Source organism: Tenrec ecaudatus, chromosome 7, assembly GCF_050624435.1.
Source record: "Tenrec ecaudatus isolate mTenEca1 chromosome 7, mTenEca1.hap1, whole genome shotgun sequence".
Lineage (NCBI taxonomy): Eukaryota > Metazoa > Chordata > Mammalia > Afrosoricida > Tenrecidae > Tenrec > Tenrec ecaudatus.
The window spans coordinates 7,181,875-7,196,693 of record NC_134536.1 but is presented as its reverse complement, the minus strand read 5'-3'; the positions used below and the strand labels follow the sequence as shown (position 1 = coordinate 7,196,693).

General features: G+C 50.4%; 1 protein-coding gene across 2 annotated transcripts in view; it reads right to left on the bottom strand.

Annotated features, from left to right (window-relative positions):
* AGPAT4 (1-acylglycerol-3-phosphate O-acyltransferase 4) overlaps positions 1-14,819 on the bottom strand; it is a 66,949-nt gene that overhangs the window by 39,877 nt on the left and 12,253 nt on the right. For both annotated transcript variants that reach the window (XM_075554288.1, XM_075554287.1), the window contains exon 2: positions 5,439-5,559. The gene's annotated coding sequence lies outside the window, so the exon portion shown is untranslated. The remainder of the gene's footprint in view (positions 1-5,438; positions 5,560-14,819) is intronic.

The window sequence follows — 14,819 nt, the reverse complement described above, 5'->3', positions numbered from 1 at the left end:
CTGTCGGATGAGCACCCCATTGGAAGCCCTAGAAGAAGCCACTCTGAGACCTGATCTGGCCCCTCCCCGCCTTGGTCTCCCCTAAACCCCAAGAGCATTTAAAAGGAACAAGATTTGAGTCTAGAAGTGCCGAAGGGCATGGGAATATCTCGCTTAGCAATGTGCAGTCCTGGGTGGAGCACAGGCTGAGAAAAGAGCCCTTCGCCTCCTGCTAGTTTGTTCAATAAAGGCTTTCTGTGAGACAATGCTTTCTGAGTCACTTCAGAATCTCTAACAAGTTATGACTAAGGAGCACATGTGCTGGAAGGGCCTTCCCGCCTCCTTTAATTCACACTATACAGTATCATAGGGAGCCCTGGTGGTATAGTGGCTACGTGTTGGGCTCCTACCCACGAGGTCAGCAGTTCGAAACCTTCAGCCGCTCCTTGGGAGAAACACGGGGCTTTCTACTCCCAGAAAGACGTAGTCTTGGAAACTCACAGGGGCTGTTCTCCCCTGTCCTCCAGGGTGGCTAAGAGTCAGCATCGACTCGATGGCAGTGAGTTTTTTTTTTGTTGTTTTTGTTTTCAGGTACAATATCATACACTGAATAGATTACCATGCATTCAAGAAAGAGATAAGAAATAAATTATAGGGACGGAGACTCTCGCTGTTCGTTTTCTAGATGAAAACTGGCTAGCCCATCGCCCGGCTGCAGAGTGAAAAGGAGGCTACTCTGAGCGCGCCCAGCTGAGCAGACCCTTGCTCCCCTTTGCCTTGTTGTAATGGCCCTTCTATCTGGTGCCCTCTGGCCCCGGAGGGAGTGTGTGGCGGATCAGCTTTCTCAGGCGCCAGTTCAGAGCTCACATGGAAAGGAGGATGCTGTGTGCTGGGTCAGCGAGCTGCACGCTAATGCAGGCCACCGCCTGCCGAGGGAAGCCGAGGTCGGGGGAGCCACTTCCTGGTCCCATGCAGCAGCCCAACCCATCCCACCAGCCACAGCGGCCACTCCGAGCAACCCTCTCTAGGAGGGCAGACAGGTTCAGTGTGGGAACCTGGGTCCGAGCAGGCTGCCTCCCCTTTCCCCCCGGGGAGCAGCTGGTAGTTCCAACCGCTGACCTCTCGGTGAGCCGCCCTATCCTTAACCCACTGCTGGCTCCGCATTGTATGTATCTGCCTAGGAGATGGTTTTCTGCAGAAGGAAGGAAACAGAAGCAGAGAGAGTGCGTGGTCTGGAGTTTTCAAAGGGGCACCGGATTCCTTAGAGACCAGGAGCCCCGGTGGCAAAGTAGGTTCCATGTTGGACTGCCGAGCTCAAGGCCAGCGGTTTGAACCGGCTCTGCAGGAGGAAGGTGAAGAAAGACTATGAGCCGCCGGAGCCCACAGAGGCCGTGGTACTCTGTTCATACACACGGCCACCGGGACTTGGAATTGACTTCTTGGCAGTGAGTTGGTTGTTGTTGTTTTGAAATAGACTGGAGGCCCAACAAGGGCAGGGATGAGTCCCAGAAGTGCAGACAGGAATGGAGAGCATGTCAGGGGCCCCATGCAGGACCTGTGGTTGTGATGTGTGTGTGCGCATGGTGATGGTGGTGAAGGTGGGGGGGGCGGGCGTTTGAAGGCACAAGTGGGTAGCCACCAGGGGCTGAATTCTTGCCTTCGCTTTATGGAAATGAGGGAATGTCTGTCTTAAAAATCATTTTTCGGTCAAAAGTGAGTGCAAATTCAGCTATGATCCAAGTTTTCCACTGTGAATTCCCAAGCTCTATGTAATTCCCTAACACCGTGACTTGGATTCTGAAACTGACTTTAAATTTTGTCTCTGCTTTGCAAGCTTTGAGCTCATTTGGTGCGAGGGACCAAATATTGATTAGAGAAAAAATATATATACAACTAAACTGAAAGCTACGATTAGAACTTAAATGGTAACCCCAGCCTTCTTGCTGCTTCTAAGAGTTTTCCTTAACTAAGGCAGCAACTCATGGGAAACCAGGGGTGAGCACATGTGGATGTCAGTAGCATGTGGATCCCACACCCCTGCCCTCGGTGGTTGTGCCCAGGTATGCCTGCCATCACGGGGCAGAAAGCAATGCTTCCCCACACTTAGGGGGAGCCTGGATGATACGGCGTCAACTGGAGTTCTCAATTTCTGAAATATTTTAAATAAAAAAAACAGACTATGCTTCACTCTGCTGATATCTGGTCATACTTTGCTTAAGAAAGCAAACACTACAGTCCATGGAAACCCCAAACCAAACTCATGACCGTGGAGTTGGTTCTGACTCGTGACAGCCCTATAGGGCAAAGTAGACATCCCCTTTCTGGATTCTGAGGCTGTGAATCTTTATGGGTTCTGTGCATCTCAGCTTGCTCTCCAGGAGCAACTGGTGGATTTGAACCACTGACCATGCAGTTAGCACTCCAACACTTAACCAAACAGCACCTCCGGGGCTCCTTTCATCTCTACTAGAGGTTGACAATGGCTTTCCAAATGGCTGAACCAATCAGCATTCCAGGAGTCCTTCAACTTCACTCCATGAAGGGAAACCTTTATCTTCTCCTTCCTGCTGCTTCTGATTATTCTACTATGAGAATTTATTGAACAGATAACATACTTACATGTAGGGTGTGTGCGTGTGGGGAGGGAAACACACTTCTGTACTGCATTTTTCAGATGGCATAAGTATGTTAACATGCAATACTTCCTGATATTTGGAAAACACTGGTTTATTGGTGCACCGTTTGACAGATAAGGGCATGGAGGCTCAAAGTAGTTGGAAGGCACAGTTTAATTTGATCAAGAACCTGACAAGCTTCCTCCCTTCTCAGACCCTCAGTTATGTCTTCTGGAATCAATGTCCACACAGACAGATCCAACACACAAGACTCTGGAAGGTACAGGATAAGAAGATTAATGTGGAATACTGAAAAATGTGAACATGATTCATACATATGTATGTGTGTGGATACACCTCGTATATGTGGTGGAATGGACTGCCATAATATGGCTCGTCTATCCAGAGCTGTAATTCCCACCAAATGAGTGGGTGGGGTTATGCAAATAAGGCATGTGCAACACAAATAGAGGGTATCGGTCCATTTCAGGGTCTACTCCCTGGCTGTGAGGATGAGCTGTCTTCCTCGGAAGAGATAGAAATCCCAGAACTATGGGCAGTGGAGCACATTCAAAATCTCTATCTGACGTGGTAGAGGCCAGGACCAGAGGCGTCATGGGCTGTGAGAAAGAGACTCTGAGACAGAGCTGCGCCAAGACTATGAGACTGCAGGGCAGAGCTCAGACTGCCTTCCTGGTCCAGGGAGCCAGAGGCCACGGGGCCAGGTGGCTGAGAGGCTGCGGACGTGGCTGCTGGTTGAGGAGAGGTATCGCTGTGGATGAGGGGCTGCATCCATACTGTCTACTGGTCCTTCTTGAGGTAAGCTATGCACTTCCTCAATGTTGTGCCGTTGTTGGGGGTCATCCAGTGGTTCTGACCCATAGAGACCCTTTGGACCATAGAAGGGAACATTGCCTGGTCCTGTGCCGTCACCACTGTTCTTATGGCTGAGCCTATTGTGGCAGCTACTGGGTCTCAGCAAGGATCCTCCTCCTTGTTCCTGCCCCTCTACTTCACCAAGCACAATGTCCTTCTCCAGAGACTGGTCTCTTCTGAGAAGTCATGAAGTCTTGCCATCCTCATGTCTAAAGAGCACTCCGGCCATACTTCTTCCAAGGGAGACCTGTTGGTCCTTTTAGCAGTCCATGGGACTTTCAATATTTTTCACCAGCAACATCTTTCCCATGCATCTCTGGTCTTCCTTAGTCAATGTCCAACTTTCACATGCATACGCGGTCATTGGCAATACTGTGGCTTGTGTCAGGCACACCCTAGCCCTCAAAGTAACGCCTCACCTTGTTGACACCTTAATGAAGCCATGTGCAGCAGATCTACCCGTTCATTGAATACACTCGATAAGGTAATCATTCGTTCAGCTACTGCCATGAGCCACTGGGGACTTTGTAGTGAGTCTGTTCTTCCTCTCTACCGAGTAATCAATATGCACGCTTTGGGGGATACAGGCACAGCCTATATGCTATTTCCCCTCTTCCAGTGATTCGATTTGTTTGTCTTTGTCCTTTTTAAGGTTTACTAAAAGACTCTTGGAGCCCTGGTGGCATAGAGACTTAGGTGTTGGGCTGCTAATCGCAAGGTCAGCAGTTCAAAACCACTAGCTGCTCCTCGGGAGAAAGACGAGGCTTTCTATGCCTGTGAAGAGTCACAGTATCGGAAACCCACAGGGGCAGGTCCACGCTGTCCTACAGGGTTGTTGTAGTCAGAGCTGACTCTATGGCAGTAAGTTAAATGGGTCTTCACAGTGGCCACCCCCGGGTGAGATTGACTTAGGAATATATACTGCTTCATTCTGTGAGCCAAAGGGTCACCATGAGCCAGAACTGACTCATTGGCCTCCACCCCCCAAGAGCACAGGAAAAACAAAAACACACGCTGTTAGAAAACCGCAAGACGCTACTCCAACGGGCCTTTCCCTGGGAACCACGGGATCGTTCCCTTCCGGATGACAAACCCCTTTATTCTCTAGGGGCAGTTTCCCTCTGCCAGCAATTTAATTCTTCAAGCTCAGCAAACGAGGCTTAAATGAGAGAACAAACACTGGCCCCAAAGCCTGGCCAAGTTCCTAGAATGCGCTTCGCTGGACCACCTCTCCTTTCCAAGAAAGCCCATGCTGGCGGCAGGAAGGACCATCTCCCGGAATGCAAAGCCTGGCTCAGAAAAGCGAGTGCCCTGAAGCTGTGAAGACCGCCTGCAGCTGCAGAACCACCTTGTGCTTCGAGCGGAAGGAGCCAGCAAATGTGACTTCTAATCTCGAGTGACACTGGGGCGGGGCACAGCCTGGCTCTGCGTGACGCCTCGGGGTGCACCGCATTGTGAGGTGCTTTCTCCTGCTTTGCAGCGTTTTTCACAACAGCACCAGTTTGCGTCACATCACCCTGTCCCATTTTGGCTGCTCACACAATTTCAAAACCTTGTTGTCATGCTAGCAGACACTTAGAGAGAAAGACAGGGCTTATCTACCCCCACACGGAGTTCAAACAAGCCAAACTCACTGCCATCCAGCCAAGGCTATGCAGAACAAGCCCCGGTGGGTTTCCGAGACTCACTGCTGATGAAAGTGGAAAGCCCAGTCGTTCTCCCACGGAGCTGCTGGTGATTCCAAAGTGCCCACCCATCCATCCCCAGGACACCACCAGGCTCCTCCCACACAGTTGTAGTCTTGGAAACCCACGGGGCCAGTTCTACCCTGGACGGTAGGGTTGCTGGGCGCCGGCACAGAATCGATGGCAGTGGGTTTGGGTGGGGCATGCTACACGTCACAGACCACAGCTTCATGCCAACCTGCCGTGGATGTGCACCGGGTGATGGCAATCACGTGAGACTCACCTTATCACTATGGTGATGATGGTGCTCAGGACCCAAGCCGGCAGTGTCGCTGAGGTGTCTTTTGGTCGCCACGCACACGAAATCCCCTTCTTGAATTCTATAGCGATCTTCCAGCATGGATCTGAGGAGCAAAGAGATTTGGAATTGAAGGCCCGAGGCATCGACGTGTCCCTGCGTCACAAACAGTTTGAGGAATGAATGCAAACCACCCATCAGGGCTCCCCAGATGCACAACACAGTGGCCATGTGATCCAGCCATCCCGCTCCTCCGTATCTATTCATGGGATGGAAAGGTAGGTCCACGACCAAACCTGTCCACCGAGTTCAGAGCAGCGTATGCACGCTAGTCCCAAAGGGGAAACGGTTCACTCGCTCATTACTTGATGAATGGAGAAACAAGCATGATCTACCTGTGCGTTGGCCTGCTACCCTGCAGCCAGGGGCTCAAGCCTGGGAAGATCTGTGAGGATGCTACAACCAGGCGGAGCTTCATTCTGTTGTGCATAAGCTCACAAGGGGTAGGAACTGGCCCCGTAGGACCTAACCACCACCTCCCAGCCAAGATGTGTTGCATCGGGGAACTGCCGCATAAAGCCTCTTCAGAGTCGTGCAAAGCAAGCATGTTGCTTTGAGGATTAAGGTGTGCCTGACTCGAGCCGTGCTATTTTCCTTTGCCTCCCATGCTGGTGAAAGTCAGACCGCGGAGAAGATGGAACCCCTCGTGGGCTGCCAAAGGGACAAACAGCTCTGTCTTGGAAGAAATACTGCCAGTGTGCTCCTTAAAGGCTAGGACGGTGAGACTTGTGGTCACAATGGGTCGGAACCAACTCACCTAACAACACCCAGCCACAAAATGAGATCACGTGCTGATCTATGTGCAGCACGGATGAACCTCAAACACACATTAAGTGAAAGAAACCAGACACAAAAGAGCATCCGTTATCGATAGGACGGCTTGTATGAAAGGCCCAGACGCGGCAGCGCCTCTAGAGGCAGAGAGCAGAACGTGGTCGTGTGGACACACCAAGATTGACCAGCCTGGCCTGCAACACACAGTGCCGGACTAGGCAAGAGTTCCTTTGTGTGTGGGGTCACCAAATGTCAGGGTCGGGCTTGGTCACAGCTAGTGGACAACAACAGGACTGGAAAGGGTGAGGTGGGGGGAGACATGGCGATGGGGCACAGGGTTTCTTTTTGAGATGATAAAAACATTCTAGATTAGATCTAATGTTCTAAGCTGAGAGTCAGCACCTTGTGAGCGTACCAGACGTCACTCTGAACAGGTGATTTCCTGGAATGCCAGCTGGACTCAGGATGGCTCTTTACAGTGTCAACGGCACCCTAGAGAGGGCGGACAGGCCTGTGGTGACAGAGCAAGTGTAGCCTCCGGCTTGGGCACCTTGTTCAAATCGAGGGAAGGAAAGCACCCACAGAGGGGAGAAGGAGTCCAAGGAGCTGGCAGCCTGCAGGGCAGAGATGCGGGGACCCCACCCTGGGCTTGGCGGCGTCATCCAACTCGGGACTGCAGGTGCAGCTGGAGGCTGTTCACGTCTCCAGGGATGGAGCTCAGACTGCCCTGACCTATTGTGAGCCCTGTGACAGGAGGCCCCCAGCCTGGGCCAGTGGAACAGGGAACATGGAGGGTCTGAGAAATACAAAGGCCTTTTGCCTGATGGTGTTGGCGAAGAACCCCGAATGCACCCCATGGCTTGGCCTCCCACACAAATCTCGGAAGAAGCAAAGCCAACACACTCCTGAGAAGCGAGGTTGGTGAGACATTGTCGCCTGGACTGTAGACATGCTATCAGGAGAGGCCGGTCCCTGGAGGACACTGTGCTTGGAAAAGTAGGGGGTTCTGAGACAGAGGGCCCTCGACAAGATGGACTGACACCATGGTTCTTCCTCGAAGACACTGATTCTCACCCTTCCTAATCCCTTTCATACACCTCCTCATGTGGTGGTGACCCCCCAACCATAGCATTATTTTCGTTGCTACTCCATCACTGTCATTTTGCTACTGTTATGAATTGGGCAACCCCTGTGAAAGGTCATTTGACCCCAAAATGGGTCTCGATCCACAGGTTGAGAACCACTGTTCTAAGCCCTTGGTGGACATATCCGTCCCTCTTCAGAGATGCTGGGGACAGGGCAGCACAGCACGGCACACGGGCTGTTTCCTGTTATTTCGTGGCATCCGGTGTCAAAGTGGTGATGGTGGGAGGAGCCCTCTAGTCAGCTCTGACTCATAACACCCTGATGGTGCCATAAAGCAAAACGTTGCCTGGTCCTGGTCCACGTAATCTCCACCCATTGTTGCGGCCACCGTGTCTGCTAATCCATCTGCTGGAAGATCCCCTTTTTCTCTGACCCTCTACTTCACCAGGCATGATGTCCTGTTCCCACTGGTCCCACCTGAGACCAAGTCTCACTCTCCTCACCTCTCATGACAACTCTAGTTATACTTACTCCAAGACAGATCTGTTTGTCCTCTGGCAGTCGATGGCACTTTCAGTATTCTTCGATAGCACCATCATTCAAAGGCATCCTATCCGTTCTTCACCCATCTTTCTTTTTCATATGCATGCAAGCTTACTGAAAATAGCACGGATTGAGCCACGGATACATTTGCCAGCAAAGGGACAGCTTTGCTTTTTAAAACCACAAAGAGGTCAATTTAAAATTAGATGAACACTGAAAACTATTGGGATGTCCATCGACCAGTGCATGGTGAAACAAAACGTGGTATATGTACTGAGCAATACGAGGAGCAAACTGAGACCATTTCTGAAGCGATCAGAAGCGAGGTACCTGCGCCCCTTTCATTCACGACCAGGCCACCTCTCCGCCAATGGCCATCACTAAGTCCCTGGGGATGGGGGATTTCCTTTGCCATCATCCCTACATCTCACTGTCCTTCTCTTGAGCCTCTGTCTCAAGGGAGAGGGAGGGAGACGCTAGTTACACCAGACGGACACACGTGAAGATTCACCAGGCTTCCTGGCTGGTGTATCATTTGTGGGACCCGGAGCAAAATGAGCAATTATTAGAAGAAGTTCAAGGTGCTTTGTCCAGGGCATGACACCAAGTTCCGGGTCCTTTGTGACCGTGCAGTTTACATACCCACGATGCTGCCTGGACTCAGAGGCGCGGGCATCTCACCCCCGAGGCAAATCATCAAAGGTGCAGCCCGCGGAAACATGTTTAATAATGGCCAGGAAAAACCCCAAAGTCTCCGGAAAAGGGAATCCATTAAAAAAGCAGTCCATTGCCGACTCAGTTGCAGAGTCTATTCCCACACGCACAGCAGTTAGGTCTAAACACCGAGTCGGGAAACGCCGCACCGCTTGTTCCTGGGGGGAAAACAGGGCAAGGTGCCTGCGAGGCTCTGGTCACACCATGCTCGTTTGCTGAGCAGCACATCCCTTTGTCATCTGTGTGGTCCTCCTTCAAGACGCTTTAATACAGTGGCCCCAAGACACTTTGACACAGACTCATTAGCATGGCACTCGGAGGCAAGAGTCCCACGGCTCATGGCTGCACTGAGCCCATCTCGCACACACACTTTCTCCATCGGGGTGTCACAGCCTTCCCACAGGTAGGAACCCGGCGCAGAACTTCAGCGCTAGCTTGGGGGCAGCCAAAAAAGTGACATGACCAAAGAATGCCACAACAAGTGAAAATGCTCCAAGTAGACTGCGGAGAGCCCTCGGAACAGTTCCCAGAGCCGAAACCGCAAGGCAGCGCCTCACCTTGCTGAGCAGGTGCGACAGGTGACTCAATTTGCTTATTCTTCTGCAATGTCCACAATGATGGCAGACATCCCCGGAGTGTTGACTTGAGGGGTTGGAAACACATCTTATGAAATAGGCAAATTCGCAAATACAGAGTCTGTGACTAATGAGGATCGATTCCAGACAGTCCCCGTGCCAGTCTGAGGACACGAGTTTAACCAGGAGTCCCACACACCACGCTTCGGGCAATGGTTCTCAGGCACACCCGGGAGATCCACTGAAGAGAGAGCAGCGGACTGATATCGGGAGCCCTGTGGGCACAGCGGGTCACAGGCTGGGCTGCTAGCCTGCTTCCATCAAACATCTATCCCCCTCTCCTCGATGTCCCTTCTGTAGCTACCGTCCCCTTCACTATTAGAGAATTCAACCACTGTGGGGTAATGGTCACTGACTGCATGGGCAATTGCTGTCACTAGCGGCGGTGGCATTGGCTCAAGAAGCTCTGGTAGCAGAGTGAGATAAGCATTAGGCCGCGAAGCAAATGGTCAGTGGTTCAAAACCCACCAGGTGCTCCAAAGGAGAAAGATGAGGCGCTCTGCTTCCACCAAGGCTTACAGCCTTGGGGACCCCAGGGCAACAATTCTACTCTGCCTTTTGGGGTTGCTATAAGGAAGAATCAACTGAACAGTAGTGGGGGGGCATTCTGTTTTGATTTTAAGGATTGGCTCTGACTCATGGCCCATATATATATAAATTAAAGCATTGTTGATCCTTTGCGATCCTCATGATGTTAGGTAAGCCCAAATCATAGTGGTGACTGCTATAGCAATCCATCCCATTAAGAGTCACCCTCATTCTCTCTCTCTCTCTCTCTCTCTCTCTCTCTCTCTCTCTCTCTCTCTCTCTCTCTCTCTCTCTCCTTTGCCAAGCGTGACATCCTTCTCTAGAGAGTGGTCGTTCCCGATGACCTGTCCAAGTGAAATGAGCTTGCATCTCGCCATCCTTTCTTCTAAGGAGCATTCCTGTTGTCTTTCCCCCCCTGAAGACTTACTAATTCAGTCTTCTGGCAGTCCAATAAATGAGACAGAAGATATAAAAATTCAGTGCACTATCTCAGCCACAGAACATGAATAAATGCTATTCCCCTTCATGTATATGTGTCTGTCTTCCCACAAGACTCAGGTCCTTAGGAGCTAAAGTTTGTTTTTGTCATTATAGCCACACCATCCAGGGTGGTTCTAGCCTGTGGTGGGTGGTTAATAAATATTCATAAAATGGATCAATTGCATGGTCAGTCACATGCACCACACACTCTCCCAGAGAAATGTCCAGCTGGCGACTTCTTAATCACTCATCCGGCGAGTCAGTGGAGGGTCTTAGCTGTACACAGATCCTCAAAATATCAGTAACAAAGCAAAGACTTCATCACCAAACCAAATCATGAACAAAACACCCACTGCCGTCAACTTGCTTCTGACTCACAGTGACCCTACAGCAGAGTGGAGACCCTAGGGTATCTGAGCCCGACAGCCTCGTCTTTCTCCCACGGGACAGCCCTCCCTGGGGTTAGCAGGTTAACCCCCGACCCTCCAGCCTCCCTGAAGTCTTCACAGGGGGAGATGTATTACTTTTTCCATGAATTAGCTAAGCTGTAGTGTTGATCAGCTACACTTCCTGCAGGAAAACTCCCTATTTTAACTCTCTTAGAAAGTAAACCTTGGTCAGAGGCAATAGAACCTTCTAGACTTTTTGTATCATTTTTTTTACCCTGTTCTTTAGAAAAACCCAAGGGATGTTAGGAAATCTCTTGAAAATCTCTAGGAAAAACCATCAAAACCAGCGAGAAAGGATTTCCCATGATGGGCTTGATCATTTTTGCCTTTTCTCCTGCATTGTGAAACTGGTCTTTAGCTTCTAGCTGTGCTGCCATGGAATGAAAACAATATTGAGCTTCTAAGAGGCGGTGTCGCATACGCATGCTAACCTCAAACTCCAGCAGCTGTTCCAGAGCCACTTTCTGATCTATGAAGGCATCTAAAACATCTGGCAATTCAAGGTACACATTTCACAATTCCATAAAATGCTCACAAGCCAAAGCCTGGCCCAGCACGAGAAAAGAGATACGGTAGACGTGAGGCACGGTCCTGTGTCGCGTGCTGATAGAAGGAGCCATCTGTGAGGCAGGCATGGAGATGGCATTTGTATTTGGTTCAGAAGAGATAACCCCAAAATGGAAAAAAAAATTCCTTGGACTGTAATTGTCTTCCAGAAGGACTGCCGACTACGCCTATCACTTTGTAACATTGACCCACCTCAGCGGGATGGGGCTGGTCAGTCCAGAAAGCGTGTCCATCAGCAGACTTCAGAAAGAGGGACCAGGTCAGTCATGGCGACGTTGCCATGTGCGGTGGACCGTCCTCCCAGTGGATGCTCTGGCCCCTTGTGGCAAACCTCTAGGGCCGTCCATCTCACTGAGGGTCCTTCCTCTTCTTCACCGACCCTCTGCTTGCCCAAGCAAGACGTCCTTCTCCAGGGACGGGTTCCTCCTGATAACATGCCCACAGAATGTGAGCTGAAGACTCTCATCCTTGCTTCTGTGGAGCTTTTGAGCTGTATGTCTTCCAAGAGAGATTTGTCTGTTCTTCTGGCAGTCCATGAGACAACCAGCGTTCTTCTCCAGCACCATAATTCAAAGGCATCCACTCTTCTCTGGCCTTCCTCAGCCCAGTTTTCACACCCATCGGAGGCACCTGAAACACCATCGCTTAGGTCGGGTGCACCTCAGTCCTCAACATGACAGCTTTCCTTCTAAACTCTTTAAAGAGGACTTTTTACAGCAGGAGCAGCCCTGGTGACGTAGTGGTTATACACTGGACTGCAATCGCATGGTCAGCAGTTCAAAACCACCAGCAGCTCCTCGGGAGAAAGACTGGGTGTTCTACTTTGCTATGAGTCAGCATTGACTCGATGGCGGCGCCTTTGGTTTTGGGGTTTACAACAGAATTGCCCGATGTAGTAAGTCCTTTACTTTCCTGAACATTGCTCCCATGTGGGGTCAAGCAGAACGAGACCCTTGACAACTTCACTACTTACTGCATCTATCACCGTGGCACTCATTGGTCCACAGTGTAAGGTTTTCTTTTCCTTATTTTGAGATGTAATCCATATTGAAGGCTGTGGCCTTTGATCTTCATCAGCAAATATCTCCAAGTCCTCTTGCTCCTCAGCTACCAGATGGTGTCACGTGCACATCCCAGCTTGTTAGTAAACCTTCTTCTTCACGTTGTCCAGCTTCTTGGATTCTTGCTCAGCACACAGACTGACTAGGCACAGCCTGAGGCTCGCTGTTCCTGATTTGAAACCAGGCTGTAGCCCCTGGTTCTATTCAAATAATGGCCTCTTGATCCGCATACAGGTTCAGCAGGGACACAAAGATGTGCTCTGGAACTCCAGTCTTCTCAAGGCCATCCATTATGTGTTACGATCAGAGTCCAACGCCTTTGCACGGTCAAGAGAACACAGCTAAGCCACATTCTGGTGTCCTCTGCTTGCAGCTAAGACCCATTTGCTATAAAAAAAAATGAAGTCCCTCATTCCAGGTCGTCTTTTGAATCCAGCCTGAGTTTCTCCCAGCGCCTTGTCAAGATAGTGCTGCAACCATTTTTCAGATTTTCTCGAGCAGAATTTTACTTGCGTATGATGTTAATGATACAGCTTGATTCCTTTCCACATTCTGTCCGGCTGCCTTGGCAATGAGCATCATCAGTTACCTTTCAGTCAGTTGTCCAGGTAGCTGTCTCCCAAATTTCTTGGCACAGATTGCTTCCGGGCGTCATCGGTTTGTTGGAACGGTTTAATTGGCATGACCTCAATTCTTCGAGCTTTGTTTTTGGTCAATGTCCCAGTGCAGGTTGGACATCTTCCTTCAGCCCTGTTAGTTTCTGGTCATACACTGCCTTCTGAAATGGGGAGCAATCCTTTTGGGTGCCATACTCTGTTGATTCATCCCATCATATGAAGTTACCTCCATCATTTAATATCTTGCTCAATGAATCTTCGGTACTGTCACTCAAGGCTTGATCCCCTCCCCTACACCCCCTACCCAAGTTCTTTCAGCTGGAGAAATCTTTGATGGGTTTTCCACTTTTGGCTTTCTCACTCCAGTCGTTGATGGTTTTGAACCGATGGCCTTCTGGCTAGCAGCCCCACATGTAACACGATGCCATTAGGCCATGTAACTACGTAACTGCGATGCCATGTAGTTCTGCTCTGCCCTATATGGTCCCTACGGATTGGAATGGATTCAGTGGCTGTGAGTTTGGATCCTTCTTTGTTTCTGGAGTTCAATTCCAATCACCAGTCCTTATCGATGAGACCTATCAATAAAAACCTTTGCATTTTGGAGCTCCAGATGTAAAACACAGCCAAGCATGTCAAAGAAGCATTCCACATGCCTGTAAGTCGGTTCAAGATGAATCAGTTAAGAACATAGGCTTTCTGCAAACCATGTTCCTCACGTCACCTGTCAGGTTTGCAATGTGGGCCTGTCCCCAGCCAGGTACTGGATTGTCTCTTACATGAGTGATGGGCTTGGGAGATGTGTTGGTTTAATCTGAATGAGATTATGACACCTCCTCCTTGTCAGAGTGCTCTCCTACAGGTGCAATAGGCCCCACCCATCAGGGCAATTCCTGGGCACCGCGTTGCACAAATGTCCCCCAGTGAATTCCACAGAGTCCTGGAGTCGTAGAGGCTACGCTTTGGGCTGGGCTGCTAGCCGCAAGGTTGGCAGTTTGAAAGCACTGCCACTGCCCAGGGGAGACACGAGCCTTTCACTCCAGGCAAGAGTGGCAGTCTTGGAAACCCACAGAGGCAGTTCCACCCTGTCCTGCAGGGACACCTGTGACCCAGAATCGACTCCACAGCCATGAGTTTACTGGTAGTTTCAGGAATTCCATGGGGAAGAGGGCTGTATTCCTGTGCGCCGGTGTAACCTGTGAATGCTATTCTTACTTCCAGACAACACTGTGTCATGCTGGCCAAGTGGCACTTCCTATGTAGGCTCAAAGCCGCTAGTTCAACAAGCCTACACACACACACACACACACACACACACACACACACACACACAGAGGCATAAATGAAAGGGCCCAATCGCCTGCCTCAGTCGCATGCCAATAGAGCCAATAAAACAGTTTGCTTATCTCTGGGCAAAGTCCACAGAGATCATTTTGTGTTTCCCTCCCCCAACATCTCACTGTAAAAGAAGGAAAAGTTGCTTAGTTCCATCACGCACCGGTCAGGTTGCTGACTTTTGGTGGCCCCATGGTGCCCTGATGGTGGAAGCCACATGACCAGTATTTGAAATCTGAGCACGGTCACCCCGGTGGGAAGGTTCCGGGGAAGCTTCCAGACTAAGACAGACTAGGAGCAGTCAGTGAAAAGTTCACGGAGACCGCAACAGCACATTGTCGGATATGGTGTTGGAAGATCAACCCCCTTGGTTGGAAAGGGCTCAAACAACACACAGAGTGAATTAGGTGTTGTGTTCCCCTCTTCGCCGTCAGGACAACCCCTCTATGTAAGCTTCCACCTCCCTGAGCAGGTCCAGGCGGGGTGATATCTCTGTGACTGGAGACCCTTAGAGCGG